General features: G+C 34.4%; 2 pseudogenes; both read right to left on the bottom strand.

Annotated features, from left to right (window-relative positions):
* Window positions 1–2,495: 2,495 nt before the first annotated feature.
* LOC133852477 (large ribosomal subunit protein uL14x/uL14z/uL14y-like) overlaps window positions 2,496–17,637 on the bottom strand; it is a 165,136-nt pseudogene continuing 149,994 nt past the window's right edge.
* LOC133851451 (disease resistance protein RPP13-like) lies at window positions 5,103–8,060 on the bottom strand (annotated as a pseudogene).

Raw genomic sequence — 17,637 nt, forward strand, 5'->3', positions numbered from 1 at the left:
AAAAGGGTATAAAAGAACTGACCTTCATTATATATATATATATGGGGCCACATATTGCAATTTTAATGATGCCACATGTCGCTGATGTGGAAATTCATCAATTTTGGACGAAAAAAATGGACGAAGGTACCATCTTTATTTTTTCCTATACTACACGTATCACCTATGAGTAAATGAAAACTAAAGGAGTAAAAAATAAAATTTTTAAACCACATGAGTGTAAGGTATTTAACCCTCCCTGATAAATGAAACAGCATCATTGCACCATGAAATACGGGGATACTTCACAATAGACAATTGATTTAGAGTGCGTTTGGGATTACGATTTTATAGAAAAAAAAAATGCGATTTTAAACCAAATCGCATAAAATGAACTGTTTAAAAACTGTTTTTTTAAAAAATTGCAATTTGAAATTGTAGAAAACTGCTTTTTCAAATCGCAAGCAATAGAGTGTTTTTTTGAAAACACAAAATTTTAAAAGGCTAACCTGCGATTTTAAAGGCCAAACTGCGGTTTCACCAAACGTTTAACTCCGCTTTTAAAAATCAAATTTTCAGATCGTACATTTTAAAATTGCTATTTTTAAATTGCACTTTTTAAAATCACAAACCCAAAAAGACCTTAAAAGGTTTTATACGCCGGCTGTTTCTGGGCACGAGTGCTACTTTGTGTTTATTATACATCAAGAATTTGCCTTAATCAATTAATTAGATAGGCTATTTTTTTTAAAAAAATTATTATTAAATTAATTAGATAGTTGGGATATTGCAAACGTTATAATACTATGCTTGGGAATCATATTCAATGATTCATATTTTTTTAGCCCATCAAAAATATATATTTTTTAAATAGTTATATTAAAAAATTATGTTTCTTATATACTGATTATAAAATTATGTGATTCTTACAAATTAAATGACACATAACAAATTTATAGATTGAATTATAAAAAACTAAGGGCATCAATTCTGTTATTATTTGGAGTAGCCTTTTTTTTTTTTTTTTTTTTTTATTAAAAATAAAAATTAATTTATGTCATTTATTAAGATTGACATGTGTCGTCATTTTATTAGCGATGAGGTTACACCAAACGAAATATGACTCAAAAAACTAATTTTTTTTTTTTTTTTTTTGCATATTTCATTGAGATATGATATGTTGCTACCCCATAACATAACTATTGACACAACTATTAACATTTTTTTTTTTTTTATTTAACAAAAAATCACACAATCATGTAAATGGGTTGGAGTATGCTTTAGTGTTTTTTATTTAAAAAAAAAATAAAAAAATAAAAAAAGTCAATAATTGTGTCTTTGGGTAGCAAAATATCATTTCTCTATCTTATATGAGAAAGAAATGATTGTTATACAACTTTTGTACAACTCTAACACATTCTTTTCAAATTAATAATTTGATCTGTTTTTTTACATATAGATCCTACATATTCAATGATTGATTTTAAAAGAAGTTGTTGGAGTTGTATAAAAGTTGTATAGAAGTTGTAAACATATTATATCTCATCTCATCTACTTCAAAATTCTCTTTGATACCAAGTAATTTATAATTTAGACTAATCACAAGAATTGATTTAGCACGTATTCCTTATAAATACATAGCTTTTTTCTTTTTTTCTTTTTTTTTTTTTTTAATTTCAAAATCATGTACAAATTGACGTGACAAAAGCAAATATTAGTTCCACGGTCAAAAAGTCAATGAAAATAATTTAAAGCATGCATAATAATGTAACAAGCTAACAACAAATAATAGTAATAATTTATCATCATTATTTTAATAAGAGTGGTACTATTTCCATAGGACACAAATTTCTAAATTTTTTTATTGTTGAACATTCTCAAAAGAAGTCTTAAGAGAGAATGAAACACAATAACTTATAAAGTGTCAAGGTAAAGGAAATCTTAGTGATGTAGGACATTTTAACACGCCCTCTCACGTGTGGCAACTAATGACTAAACACGTGGACAACAACGGGAGAAAAAAACTCATCATCGCAAGAAATATGTGGCTATGATACCATGTGAAAAGTCCACGGGTCCATTGACACTCTTAAAAGATGCCTTAAAAGAAAAATGGACACAGTGACTTATAAAGTGCTCATGTAAAGAAAATCTTAGCAATGTGAGACACTTTAACACTTACAACTGGCTTCTAGGAAATTCCTACTGCTTCTAAAAGTGACGTGTCTGTTACTAGAAGAGATGCACATTTATCACAATCTGAAAAGACATTCACTTTTAGATGCCGGATTAATTTTAGGACCTCCTACCATCGAATTTGTAAAAAATTTGTATTCGTTTCATTATTTAGAATAATATAACTTAGAAATTCTTCCCAACTAAAGAAACCAAGGGGATGAGAGGCAACAGAACTCCAACCATGCATGTGTAAAAAGATAAGACTTTAATATGGTAAAACTTAACCTTGTTAAGCTAACATCAGCCTAAAGCCAGATAAGTTCAGAAAAACTATTCTAAAAAGTTGAATGACAAAAATCCCAACATTTAAACAATGGCATTGGCGGCACTCGCAATCCTTGGCCATAGATCAGCACACTCCTTTCCAATTGACCCAGTAATAGCAAACCCTGCAACCAGAACAGATCATGCACAAAGGGCTTAGAACTACAATTCAAAGAAGAAGAAAAAATCAAGAAGAAATGAATTCTTTCATTAAAGATCTCCTGACTTAACATAACAATAAAAAAGATGAAACAAATACCAACTACGTACTAAATCAGCAACATCTCCCATAGACCATATTTTTCCCAAATGCCGCAGCTCAAAATGGCTTGGCAGAATTTCTCCCGCTTAAAGGACAATGACCTACCCATCACTTGCTAATAAAATGAAACAGGAGAAAACTATACCTTGGATACCAAGTTGGACAGAGGCTGGGATGGTGATTGGTGACAGCATCTATAGTGGGAGGCGGTGAAATGCTGGCAAGGTCCAGCATTTTTTACTATCTGCCTCCTTTTTAATCATTTCAATAATCTATAGTTAAGTGGCTTAAAAACAACATAATTTTGTTCCCTTTTGATCCTTATATATATGTACGTGTTACACCATATGTTAGTTTTAACCCGTTCATATCATTTCATTTTCACAACTCATCTGACGTGTTTGGAACACCACCATTCTCCAATTATACCCCTAAACCCAAGGTTATATACAAGACTACTAGATTCTATGCCTCGACAGGTTCAAACACATTCCCAACCATATGATCACCAAATTTTTATAAAATTCATCAGATGAAAAGGGTATTATAATCAGTACTAACAACTCCAAAAGATGAATGGTTAAGGCACACAAAACACTGATAATTCAGGGAAAAAAAAATCCAGCTACCAGCCAACAAGCTTTTGCTCAAATGGCACCTCCTCACCCTATAAGAAGAGGATGAAGGGTGCCAGAATGGGTTCTAAATCATTACACGCTTGTGTAACTTACTGATAAAAAATATATGCTACCCACAAAGCTATGAAATGCTAACCAACAGGCCCTGTAAGTTTTACTATAAGCATCCTATAATTGATTTGTTATTAGTATTTTCGTTATAATAATAATTATTGTTATTATTATAACAATTATCTTTATTATCATTACTACTAATATTATATTATTTGTGCTTGGACAGTTCAAAATCAAAATAACTAAAACTGAATTCATGATGGCTGTACCTTTCATTTCGCCCTTGGGGTTGACAATAACACCAGCATTATCTGCATTTGAATGAAGATCTAGCTCATTACCAGAAAACTTGAGGAACGTACCGAGAGATTCTCCTAAGAAAAATCTGATCAAGAAATAAGACAATTTTAACTACAGATCGATGCAAGAAGATAATACAACAGAAGTTATGTTCACGACAAGCATATTGTGATAAAATCTAAACTATAGGTACTAGTTTAGATACACAAAATTTCCATGCAAGGATAAGAGGCCGGTAAAGTGCATTGTTAATTCCATAAATGCCTCTACATTGTCCCAAAGAAGATGCATTAGTTTCACTAGTATATTCATGCTTGCCATGCCACAACAATTACTATGATATTGAACGAGAGCAAGCATCATGATTACCTTTTGCTTTCTAATGCCTAATTGCATATAAACCAGGTTTTATTTTATTTTTTATTTTTTTATCAAAACAAAAAAAAGTAAATAATCTGTTATAAAACACTTAGATAAAGTACAATTTTTATAAAAGAACAAACCAATAATATAGAACCTTCCAAAATAGTTTGTTCTTAAAGCATCCCAACCTGTTAGGCAAAATAGCTAGGGTTTATGCCTATTTTTGATAAATATAGCTGAATCCCACAAAGTACAATTTTTGATGTATTAGGGTTTGTGCCAACTCATTTAAAAGCAAAGGAGAAGAGGCAATAAAAGAGGCAGAAAGAAGCTCATATATAAAACCTTCCTTATGACCTTCAAATCCTGGACGCATTATTTTAGCTTTTTCTCTCTTTTTGGCTTTTTGCACCTTCTCAGGCATTTTCGACGTACGTTGTTTCCCAAAAAGTAAAGATCGATTCCTGATAAAATAAAGAATAGGGATGCGTCAGTTGCACAAAATAAATATGCACAATAAAAGACATATTGGTAAGACTTATGTTGTGTAAAAATCATTTTACACTATTTAAACAATTTGATTGAATATATATGATAGTTAAGATTTCAAGAACCTTAATGTGAAGTAAACCTGAAACATCTAAATGATCCTAATTCAAAGTTAAGCGGTAATTTAACATGGATTAGATAGGATAACCGGTGTAAAACATAACATCAGAACAAAGATTTTTAGTTTAAACATTGTCTCCGTCACTCGGTTCCTATTTTAATTGAATATTTTATAAATAAATATTAAAAGATTAACAAAGATAAAGATAACAATGAGGACTCCAAATAGGTAGATATTCACCTTCTTGTAGCAGACTCCTACATATGCTGAAAAACAGAGGACGTAAACAGAGAAGTCCAGCCTTGTCAAACCAAAGTCTTCAATCAACAGAAAAACGGTTGCTAGCCGTTAGTTCTGTACTGCTGTATTGATCTTCCATCAATCCCCCTACCTCTTAAAAATCGCGGGGCTGCTCTCCTGCATGAATATCATAACGGTAATTAAAGGGGATAACTTCATGAAAGCAATAGAGAGGAACACCATTTCCATTTCCATTTCCATTGAAGTTCTCTATTATCACATAATTAATAATTTTAGATAAGTTAAAGCAAGAGCAATTAAACAAATTGATAAATTTATTTTCAAAAAGAATAGTGACTATATATTGTTTTCAACAACGAAAAGATCGAAGGACTACACATATTTAGGTGCTGCAAATGTAAGAAGTGCCATATATATTCGGATTGAGAATAGAAATGAAAAGGGAAAGAAAAGTATACCAGTAAAATTCTTGATCACTATCTTACATCTAACATTCATCTCCAATTCCTGAAGCATGTGTCGCAATGTTGAGTTGAGCAGTAACTCCTCCACCTCCACCATTTGCAAGGCAGTCAAACTCCATAGTTCCGGAGGGAGCATGGTTAAACAATGGCATCTTCTGATAGCCAAATATCTAAGGCAAGGCATTGCACTTCCATCCTGTTTCCATTCTTTAACTTGTAACAAATCTTGTAATTCAAGGACTTCGAGTCGAGAAAATGAACCTCCAAAGACGTGCAAATCAATAATATCGTTGCACCATTTTATTTTCAGTATCCGAAGATTAGGAAGGTTTCCTAGCATTGTCATGCCGCCACCGACTCCTAACCCAACACTGAGTATGGTTACTTTGGTGATTGTCAATGGAAATGAACTCGAATCAATAGGAAGCATAGGAAAATACACGATTCTCAATATTTGAAGATAACGTAAATGGTGGAGGTCTTCCAAAAATTTGACTGCTTCGCTTTCACTCAAATAATTATTAAGTATTCTTAGTTCCCTTAAACAAGGAAACTTGTCCAGTGCGAAAGGAAAAGTTGGCTCTCTACCATAGAAACCTGTTGCAGTGGAAAGGACTTGGAGGTTCCATAGAACTTCATCCAAACGGCAAGACAATGACTTGAACCCTTTTAAATGCAGATTCCTTAAACGTTGTAGCTTAAATATCCCAGTTACCGAATAACTCCGTCCAGGATAAGCCGTTATGAAAAGTGTTTCCAGATTCGTAAGGTTACGAATGGAATCAGGAATATCCATTACAAAAGGAGATAAATTTATCCTCAAGTACCTCATGTGGATCATTGTTTCTATGCTTTTGGGAATGGAGTGGAGTTTTATATACTCAAAATTAAGCACCCGAATCAACTTAAAGTTTTGGAGGAACAAATTCCAGTCTCTATTTTCGTAATCGCCAAAGAACAACAAAGAACGGGCACATGGAGGATCAGAGAAGTTTGAAAAAATGTTTAGAGGGAAGATACCATGGACGGAAACTCTACGAGATTTGTTGGGGAATGAACGGCTGTCATCTCTGACTCTGACTAGCTCAAGAAATTTGTCTTCCTTGCTCTCAGATATGCAGAGGTCTCGCAGAAGATCATGAATACGTCATTTCTTTACGCGTCCATCAGTCCTCCTGCTAGCCACTTGTATCAAGCTTCGATCGATGAGCTCCTCCAAGTAGTCTTCGGCAACATCCTCTACGCTTCTATTGCCAGCGTGCTGTATGAATCCCTCGGCTGTCCACAGGTCGATCAGTTGCCTTCAAGGAATCTCAAAATCTTCTGGGTATACACCAAAATACAAAAAACATGGTTGCAAGCGTCGAGGCATGTTGGTGTAGCTTAAGGCCAATATGTCTCTGCAGATTGTATTAGCCTCAGTAAGGTGCCAGTTTACATTGCCAATCAATGTGGACCATTTTTCGGGTGTCTTCTCTTTGTTTGCTAAAAGGCCCCCAAATACCACAATCGAAAGTGGTAAGCCACGACAATCATCTGCAATTTTTTTCCCCATAGTTTCCAAATCCGGAGGACATGCTACTCCTCGAAACACTTTCTTACTTAAAAGCTCCCAGCTTTCGTCTTTGTTAAGAAATGGGAGAAAGTAGGGAGGAGTAAGGCTTGCATGTGAAGCTACTTCTCTTATGCGGCTAGTGATCAATATTCTGCTTCCATTCAAGTCATTGGGAAAAGCAGATCTTACCTCATCCCATACTTCAGTTTTCCAGATGTCGTCCATTACTATAAGGTACCTCTTCCTTTGCAAGCATCTGAACAACTTCTGTTTTAATTCTTTTACACTCATTTCTTCTAGTGTCCTCCAATTTGATATTTCAATCTCTTTCAAAATGTTAAGCAAGAGCTCTCTGGTTTTGAAATCTTGAGATACATATACCCATGCACGACACTCGAAGTGGCTCTTGACGCGAACATCGTTGTAGATTTTCCTGGCAAGAGTTGTCTTCCCCAACCCACCCATGCCAATGATCGAAATGACATCACAGTGCTGATCCCCTTCAATAAGTTGCTTCACCAGTGTCGATGAGTCATCAACGAAACCCACCACGTCATCTTCCTCGACTTCTCTCCTACGCCTGTGTAGTGCCTCCACCGCCGCATCTACGCACTCTGTAGCTCTTTCAATGTCATACCTTTCTCTATTGTTGTAGATTTCATTGATTGCTTTCTTGATGCCTGAAATCTTATTTACAACATTGCCAAGCATCATTGCGTGCTTGGGGCTAAGAAATAACCTCCCCATGAGGCTCCTCCTCCTGTGCTCAGCAACCTTAAGGATGAACATGTCGATAACATCTTCAGCCTCGTAAGCCACCTCCCTGATCTGTCGAACAACCTCCTTAACTATTGCACGCTCATTCCGTTTTCCCCTGGAGTTCTCCAAGAAGATATTTATCAGTCTAAGTTCCCTATGGAGTGACTTGACTTGATCCTCCACTCCGCCAAAGAAATTTGCTTCCTTTTCCAGTTTTTGGGACAAGTACTCCACGAGGAAATTAACAACATAGTCGGCCATATTTGCTTATATTCCCTCCATTAAACTAGAAACTCAGAAACGAGCTTCTTTTTTTTTTCCTCTCTTTTATTTTGGGAGTGGAGAGGAGGCACGAATCGAAACAGATGCACAGTCGGCGAAAGGCGACTGTTTTAGACGTTCAAATGGTACTTTTTCTTGGTTGGGATGGTAGTGATAAGGAGAAAAAGATATCAGAAGAAAGAAACAGCTAGTCTTTTTGGGTGAATAAAATATCATATCTTGCTACTTGCTAGCTAGCTTATTGGAGATGCATTTTGACTTGGTCGAAGGGCCACAGCTAGCCTTGGCATTTCTGATGCATTGGGAGTTTGGAACTCTCATTTCTGCAAATCACGTTGGATTCCATGGCTGCAGCCTGAGCTCATGTGATCTGCAGCTTCTCCATCCAGTCAGATATATGCTTCACTACTTCTCATATTGATAATTTGATCGATTGAGGTTCATTGATACCATTAACTACATGAATATTATTACGTAAAATATATTTAGTTTGTTTTTTAATTCTCTTTTATTTGATATATAATCTTGTTTTTCTAGCTTTCTTTCTTTTTTTTCTTTTTTGATAATATTGAGAAGCCGACAGTTGTTTTAATTTGCTTGTATTTGTCCACTTAAGTTATGCAATAGAATTTTGATCCAGTTAATCATTCATAAACATATATAGTTACATACATAAAACATCCAATTTCTCGAAGTTTATAAAATTTCATAGGTTGTTTTCTTCCTATTAGGCCAGCTCTTCCGCTAGACGAGTTAGGAAGTTACCTAATTAAGGCAAACAATAGAATAAAGCCTCCAAATAATAGTAGTATTGGTAGTATTGATAAAATAAATAATATGGTTAATCTAAAAAAAAAAATGATAGATTTGTGAGAAAATGATTAAAACCCCTTCCATAACTTTTAAATTTTGAAGCATGCTTGAGATTATAATACTATATACCATTATGACATCAATTTTTTTGGGAAGGTACATCCGCTATGAGTGAACAATTAAAGAAGATAATTTTTTTTAATTATTATTAAATATATTTGATTGTTAGAACATGTACTATGCATCTTTTGGGTCTTTTCGGATGGGAAAATGATGCGTGGGAGACGTTGGTTTTTAATAAAAAAAATAATTTTTAATAAAAAAGTAATTCCAAATGTGACATCAGAGTTTATTTTTTTATTAAAAAACGACGATTGAAATGGAATAACGTCTCCATTTAAGGATTACTTTTTTATTAAAAAATAACGTTTGAATCACTGCTCTTTCATACAGGGGCGGAGCTAGGAGGGGTCGAGAGGGGTCAAGTGCCCCCCCTCACCTCTCAAAAATTGTCTTAGCTCTAGTGGAATTTTTTCAGATGTCCAGGTTGCCCACCCTCAGCTGCTCATCAAGGGACATCAACTTTACACCGGACTAGGATTCACGCTCAGCCGCCGATGTGATTTTTTTTTCCTGTAACTGTTTGTTTGTTTAGGGTTAGGAGATTAGGTCACTAAGGTAGAAGAAGGAAGAGGGGAAGATGAGCTTTTGATTTTTATAAAACGCAACGTTTAAGGTAAAATGCAACGTTTAAATAAAGTAAAGAAACGCTCATTTTGTTCACGAGAGACCTGTAGACGCCGTTTAGAAAAAAAAAACATAAACAAGGAAACACCTGTGGTTGATGCGGTGAAGCCTCATAGCGTTAAAAGTTGAAAGGAGTTAATATAACTTCATGACGTCAACGCCGAATTCAAACATGTTTCTTACTTTTTCATAGTGAAACAGTAAAACTAGGGCCTGAACTTGTCTTGCGATTAGTATTTTATTATTATTATTATTATTTTTCGGGAGATATGCTATTATATGTACATCTTTTGTGTGATCCTATAAAAAAACCATTTCTCTTTTCTTAGCCAAATCTGTCAAAAAAGTTGAAGATATGTAATTAAATTTTTAATTGATTAAATTTTTATATTTAAATTACTCTTTTATATTAATTGTTTATTAATATATATAATTTTTGTTATATATTTTAATTATATAAAATATATAATTGTAATTACTTGATATTCTAGAGAACAATAATGATCATTGAGCTCCAATTAAATTTTAAACGAGTTCGTGTCAAGATAGGTTTAACAAATTTGTCACTAGATCTTTGCTTTGTTTTTTATTTTTTTTCATCATAATGATAAAGACCAAATCCAAATAGCATATCTACAAAAATGACCTTATCAACGGGTTAACCATTATTCAAACAATAATAAAACTTTGTTGAATTATTTATTTATTTTGTTAATATATTATTTAATATTTTTAATAAATTTTTGTTTAACTTAATTTTTTTTTTCATTTAAAAACCTTGACCCCCTGAGCCAAAATCCTGGTTTCGCCACTGCTTTCATATGAAATGACTTTTTTTTTTTTTTTTTTTTTGTTAAAAAATTGTATTTTTCAAGGGGTGCAGACTGTGTAGCAAGTTCTTTGGAGATAATTTTTTTTTTATTTATTATTATTAGATACATTTGAAATGCTAGATCATCTAGCAGCATATTCTTAGGTTGTTCCGACCGCGCGCAGCATTTATTATTATTATTATTATTTGTTAAGAAATTGTATTTTCCGTAAGGGGTGTATGCTGATGCTGTGCAGCATGTCCATTATGATAATTTTTAATTACATTTGAAATGTTAGAGTATTTACTAAAATCATCTCAGGTTCTTCCGGATTACGTGGCGGTTATTATTTTCTTTTGTTAAAAAATTGTATTTTCCGTAAGGGTGCCGGCTGTGCAGCAGGTCCATTTGAGATAATTTTTTTTATTATTATTATTAAATACATATTTTTACACCAGGTTCACCGTGATTTTTTTAAAAAAAATTTACTTGAATCTCTCTCTCTCTCTAATTCTTTCGTGGAAAATTGGAAATACAGCTCTTTCTCTCATTTCTCCTCTCTCTCACACAGATCTGAGTCACTCCTCTGAGTCCTCTCTCTCTCTCTCTCTCTCTCATTCTTCCTCTAACGCGAAAGTCAAAACCAAAATTTGATCGTCATCCAAAATCACAAATGGGTATTCTGATTTGTCAACTCGTTAATCAAATTCTAATCCTAATTTGTCAACTCATTAATCAAATTCTAATCCTGATTTGTCAACTCATTAATCAAATTCTAGACAATATAAAATGAAGAGAGAGAGAAGAGCTCTACTGCACTGTTAATCTTTGTTAAGATATGAGGCCGCCTGAGACTACAACGTGAACTTAATTGAAGCCCCTTTTTTGCTTGGTTTCTGAGTTTTGACGCAGGCGGATAAAATAAAAATAAAAATTAATGCTAGGTTTGTTTTGATATAAAATGATTTTTGTCGTAAAATAATTTTAGGGAAATTATTTTTTTGAAAAATATTTTTTGTCGAAAGCATTTTTTGGTGTTTGGCGCGTACGAAAAATCACAAATATTTTTTATATTTTTATTCAATCATATTAACCTATAAAAATCAATTTTTATTGAAAACATAAAATATTAATGTAAAATAATATAAAAATCACTGATGACAAAATTCTGTCACTGACCGATAGGATTTCGATCACTTTTACTGGATTCCGACTACTATAGCCAAAATCCGAGATAAAGGCCGGAATCCGGACAGTTTCGTCGGAATCTGGGTTGGTCGTATTCCGGCGAAAGTTGCCAGATTCCGGCTAAAATTGCAAGAATCCGGCTGTTCTAGCCAAATCCTGGCCAGTCGGTAGGGATTCGACCGTTCTGGCCGAGATTTTATGGCTATATCCGTTCGACCGTTTTGGCCAAGATATTCTGGCCAAATTTGTCCGGCCAGCCAACCGTTCTGGACGGGATGTTCTGGCCAGATCCAGCCAGGATCCGGCTTTTTCTAGCCAAATCCAGCCAGCCGGCCGAAATAAGACCAATTTGATCGCTGGAATCTGAGCTGACTGGATTCCAGCGAAGATGGCCAAATTCTGGCAACATTGACTGGATGTTGGCGAATTTCGGTATTAGCAAGATTTCAGTGATAGTCGACTGCTTGAATGTGAAGGTCGATTGTGTCATTTAAAAGGGGTTGAATGCATTTGGTGTCTTCGAAAATGATTTACGCTTTTAAAAAGCGTAAATCATTTTCCTGTTGACTATTATTTTCGCCCCTACCAAACACCGAAAAATACCGAAATCATTTTATGCCGAAATCTTTTTCTATTCACATGAGCTCTTGAATTGGTATTCTAATACCATACAGGAACTTCATTCACCACGGTGGTTAATTTTTTTTTTATTTTTTTAGTTTAAAAGTGACATTGTCCTTTAAACTATTAAAAAAAGCAATTTAGATATTAAAAAAAAAATAAGTGTTTTCACAATCAAGGGATGCATGTCACTATTAGAAGTTAATTTGTATAAAATTTCTTACAAACTAGTTTGTAGAAAATTTATGTCATTTATTAAGATTGACATGTGTCGTCATATGAGAAAGAAATGATTGTTGTACGACTTTAACAATATTTTTTTTTTTTTTCAAATTAACAATTGGATCTGTTTTTCTATATGTGGATCCCACATATTCAATGGTTGATTTTCAAAGAAGTTGTTGGAATTATCCAAGAATTGTATAGAAGTTGTAAATATATCAATATCTCATCTTATATACCTCTGAATTCTCTTTAATACGACAAATAAACTATTTGTAATTTAGGCTAATCACAAGAATTAATTTATCATTTATTCCTTATTAATACTACAATCTTTTTTTTTTTCTTTTAAATTTTATTTTAAATTTAAAAATCATGTACAAATTTTATTATTATTTTAATAAGAGTTGTACTATTTCCATAGGACACAAATTTTTTGATTTCTTACAACGGCTTCTAAGAAATTTTTAAAGCTTTTAAAAGTGACATGTCTCTTATTATACGAGAAGCACATTTCTCACATTATTAAAAGACACTTTTACACGCCGGTTTGATGGTAGGAGTTCCTACCATCCCATTTGTAAAAAATTTGCATCCGATTCATTATTTTGCATTAATAATATAACTTAGAAATTCTTCCCAACTTAAAGAAAGCAAGGAGATGAGAGGCAACAGAACTCCAACCTGGTGTAAAAAGATAAAAGACTTTAATATTGTGAAACTTGACCTTGTTAAGCTAAGGTGCTGTAAATTATTTTTCACCATATTGATTACGGGATTAGGCTCAGGTGCTGTAAATATTTTTTTACTGCACCTATGCTGTAGTTAATCAAGGATTCAGCTTCTATGCTGTGAAACAAAACAACAACATATATGCTGTTAAAAAATGACGGTTAGGATTAAATGGAACAGATTTTAAGAGAGATGACGTCGTCTCTTGAAGGAACTGACGTATTCGGCTTAAACGGTACTGACGTCTACTTCTAAAGACGAAATGTACGTGTGGACTTCCTAGTTCCTACCACTCCGATACACAAAAAAGAAAAAAAAGAAAAAGAAAAAAAGAAAAGTAGAAAACAGACCCGGTGCGTTGGCCCCATGATCCCCATGGTTGAGCTTGAAAGCTCCTCCTCCACCCCATTCAGAGCCACCCCACCATAGCCCCAACTCCCAAGCATTAATAGGCCGCCTGAAGTGCAGGTAATCTGTGATCCAACTGTAAGAGCTATTACAGTCACTTGCATATTTATACCCTCTAACACACAGGCCAGCTTCAAGCAACGCACGAACTTGCTTTGTACAAGAATGCCCGAAGCACCACAGATCCTACGTATACACCATCACCATCACTGCAATAAGTAAATATAATTTTTACATTTACAACCAAACTTTGTACAGGCATGCCCCACATCTGTGAAAGTACATAATTTCCAACGTGTTTGAAGTTCACATCATCTATATTCGGGCATGTCAAAAAATTCAAGCACTTTCAACTTGGTCAGATGTTCAATGCCCAATGACACCTTCTTCAGCTTAAGGTTGGATGGTCAATGTATGATTTTTTTTAGTAGTTTTTTTCATGCTGGCATATGATTAAAATTAAAATAATTAGTATCAATGGCTTCAAAATTTTGGAATTGCTATTCCTATGTTGTCTTGTCCGCATTAGGCTCTTCTAGCATTATAAAAAGAACAGGTTAGCTTCGATTATATTAATGCATGCGGAAGTGGTGAAATTATTGTTCCTTGTTCGCATCTATTAAATTTGGAATCAAAATCAGCCATCCATCCAAGTCCATTTTTCCCTCTGTCCACCTCTGTTTTCATTTTCTAAAACAGAGCCTTCATTCCCGCATCAATCTCTCACATATTTTGTATTTGGCTTCCTAAAATTAGTGTATGCACCTATTAATATTTTGGATTTGCAAAGCTCAATCATGGAGATCATGTGGCCAATGCACCAGGTCTGATATACCAAATTACCAATCACTGCTACACCAATGCAGGAATACATGCACCGTAAAGTATGAAGACAACTGGCTGGAGAATAGTTCATTCCTTGTATTCAATTTCAATCGTATTGATAGTCATCCAATCCTATCACGTCAGTTAGGAGAAGATGATCTACCAGATATGTGCATTGAGTCCTCGTAAGTTGTAATGTTATCGTCACCCTTATCATGGAATAAGGCAGTAGTTGAATTACTCTGTATTACTTGCTCTAACATACACGAGGATCAGCTGCGAGAGAAAATGTAGAGAGAAGATCAAGAGAGGTTGTTCAAGTTCTAAAAGAGGCAGCAAATGGTCAAGTTTAGGAACTAGGAACCCAAACTCAACCATGGAGATCATGCGGCCAATGCACCCTGTTTGTTTTTTTTTTGATTCGTGTATCTGAGTGGTAGGAACTAGGAAGTGCACATATTTCGTCTCTAGAAGTAGACGTTAGTACCGTTTAGGCGGAATCCGTTAGTTCCTTTAAGAGACGACAACGTCTCTCTTAAAATCTGTTCCATTTAATCCTGACCGTCCCTTTTTTAACAGCATATATGCCGTTGTTTTGTTTCACAGCATAGAAGCCGAATCCGTTAATCTAAGGGTTTGGATTTGAATTCATAGCCTTAGATTAACTACAGCATAGGTGCTGTAAAAAAAATTTCGAGACCTACGCCATATCCTCTTCACATTACTAAACAACTTTCTTCACTTTTCTCTTACAATTTTTTCTATTAATATTGGAGTTTCCGACGGAATCACTACTGTTCTTGGACGTTGGCGTGAATTCGGATTCAACCAACCAGCTTGAAAGGCTGGTGTCAACCGCAATGTTCTCCTTTGCTTGATTCTCTAAAGGAGTGGTTATTTTTGCTTGAACCGCCTTCAGTTGGGTAAGATTTTCGATTGTTTTCAAGACTAAATGTACAGACTGACTCCTATCTCGAGCACTTGGGTTCGATCCAATTGTCTTGAGCTCCGGCATCGGACTGTTAACCTCCTTTTTGCCGGTTTCAGTGGCACTTACTTGTTTTCTTGAATCGATGGACAAAGAAAACAATGACTCAGACGATTCTTCCTGAACCAGTGAATGAACATTCCCAACCTCATCATCATCATCTTCATTTTCCTGGTCGCAGTCTTCACAATTTTGGTATCTGTGGTTTGGTGGAGAGAATAATATGCTTGAAGCAATCAAACCCGAAAAGGATTTGCTTTCTTTACTTCTTTCTTCCTGCTTTTTTCATTCTCTTTCTCCTCATTGTTTCCCAACATGGCAGTGGCAACTTCATTGGTTGATGGTTCCTCATTGGTTTTGACATTTAGATCAAAGGTAACTTTCTTTCTAGCATTGCAATTTGAATATAATCATATTAAAAAAAACTGCCGAGAATAAATAAGCAGAGATAATAATGACATCTACCCAGATAACAAAAAAATTAGAAAAGAAAACAGAATTCAAGATCCGAGCTTGTAACGATGGAAAACTCACTTTGATTCTGTGATGGGATTAACGGGGTTTTCAATGTCTTCTTGCTTTGGTAGTGGAGAAGGTTGAAAAGCTTCATTAGCTTCATGAGTCTTAACAAAGTTCAGAGAAGTAAAAGCAAGCAAAAAAGATATCAGAGATAATAAAGCTGATAAAAATGAAAATTCCCACAAAAGTTCAAGCTCGGCAGCGGGCTTACTTGGTCTCTAGAGGTAGTTTCATTGCCCCATTTTCCATGTTTTCGGCGCTTAGGAGTACCAAAGCAAGCCGGAAAGCACCCCATAATTAGCCACTATTGAATTTCTATAAAGTTGCCTTCGTTTCAAGAGAGAGAGAGAGAGACTTTGAGAGTGTAGAAGAGGAAGCTAGGGAGGGGAGGAGAAAACGGTCAAGAAAATTTGAAGAATCTTTGATGACTTTGAGAGTGTAGAAGAGGAAGCTAGGGAGGGAAGGAGAAAACGGTCAAGCAAATTTGAAGAATCTTTGATTGCTGAGAATATGGGACTGACCAAGAAAGCGTGCGTAATTTGTTTGAAATAATAAAAAAAATAATAATAATAATAATAAAATGCAAATTGGGACTGACCAAGAAAAAATAAAAAGGAAGAAAAAAACTTCTCCCCCACCCCCCATCTTATTCCAGTTTATAGCAACATTATTAATACCAGCTTTAGACTCGCATATAATTTCTTTTGAATATATACATTAAGAAAACAAAAATTTGCGATGTACCTCAAATGATAGAAATATTCTTAACAAAAATAAAATAAAGAAATCATAAAAAGACAAAAGAAGAAGAAGAAGATGAGTGGCTAGAAGAAGGGTGGCCAAACCACCTCAAAGTTATGGGGATATGCGAAGATTATATTTAAACCATGTATGGCACTTAGATAGTAATATTTAACCACATTTCGCAACCGATGTCCACAACAACCCATTCTATCTCATAGGCTGCCTTTTTGTGACTCGAACTTGTAATGTGGTGCTTGGCTCTGATGCCAAATTATACAAATCTTGAGTGTAACTTGTTAAAGATACAGTTCACATCAGTAATGACAAGCATCTTAATGAAGACAATGAAGAGTCATTCATAATTGAAGATAATAATTACTAGATAGCTGAAGAGTTCTTGCAATATATTCAATACAAAACGTTAGAAGATATATAGTGAGATAAGAGGTGAATAGTTGTAACTATTGATAATTGTAGTTATAACTATTCACCTCCTATCTCAATAAATATCAAAACAATGATCCCAGACATTTCATAAGGAGAAATATGTAGTTTTCAAATCTTACATAGTTTATTCTTAAAAACCGGCTGGTAAATAAAGAGTGTCCAAAAGCTTGTATATACCTGATCAATCTATCAAATATGACTTATTAACCTATTAAAAGAGTGAACTTTATTTATGCTAGGATGTATATAATATGTAGGCTTATTTATTGTGGTTGATGTAAAAAGATTTTGGGAACAAACAAACAGAGACACAGGTCAAGATCTTTTTGTTCCAAATGGTCTGAATCATTTTGCATATTTAGATTGGGTGTGCTCTGTCCCATGTTATTGGAATGAGTTGATATTCTAGTTTTCGATGGATCTATTTCACCCACCCCCCCCCCCCCCCCCCCCAATCATATTTTCTAGTGTATACTCCACTACTTAACACAAAACATATGCTCAAGAGAATGAAAACTTGGAATTTTCTTCACATGGGGAAA

The sequence above is a fragment of the Alnus glutinosa genome, chromosome 12 (genome assembly GCF_958979055.1).
Source record: "Alnus glutinosa chromosome 12, dhAlnGlut1.1, whole genome shotgun sequence".
NCBI lineage: Eukaryota > Viridiplantae > Streptophyta > Magnoliopsida > Fagales > Betulaceae > Alnus > Alnus glutinosa.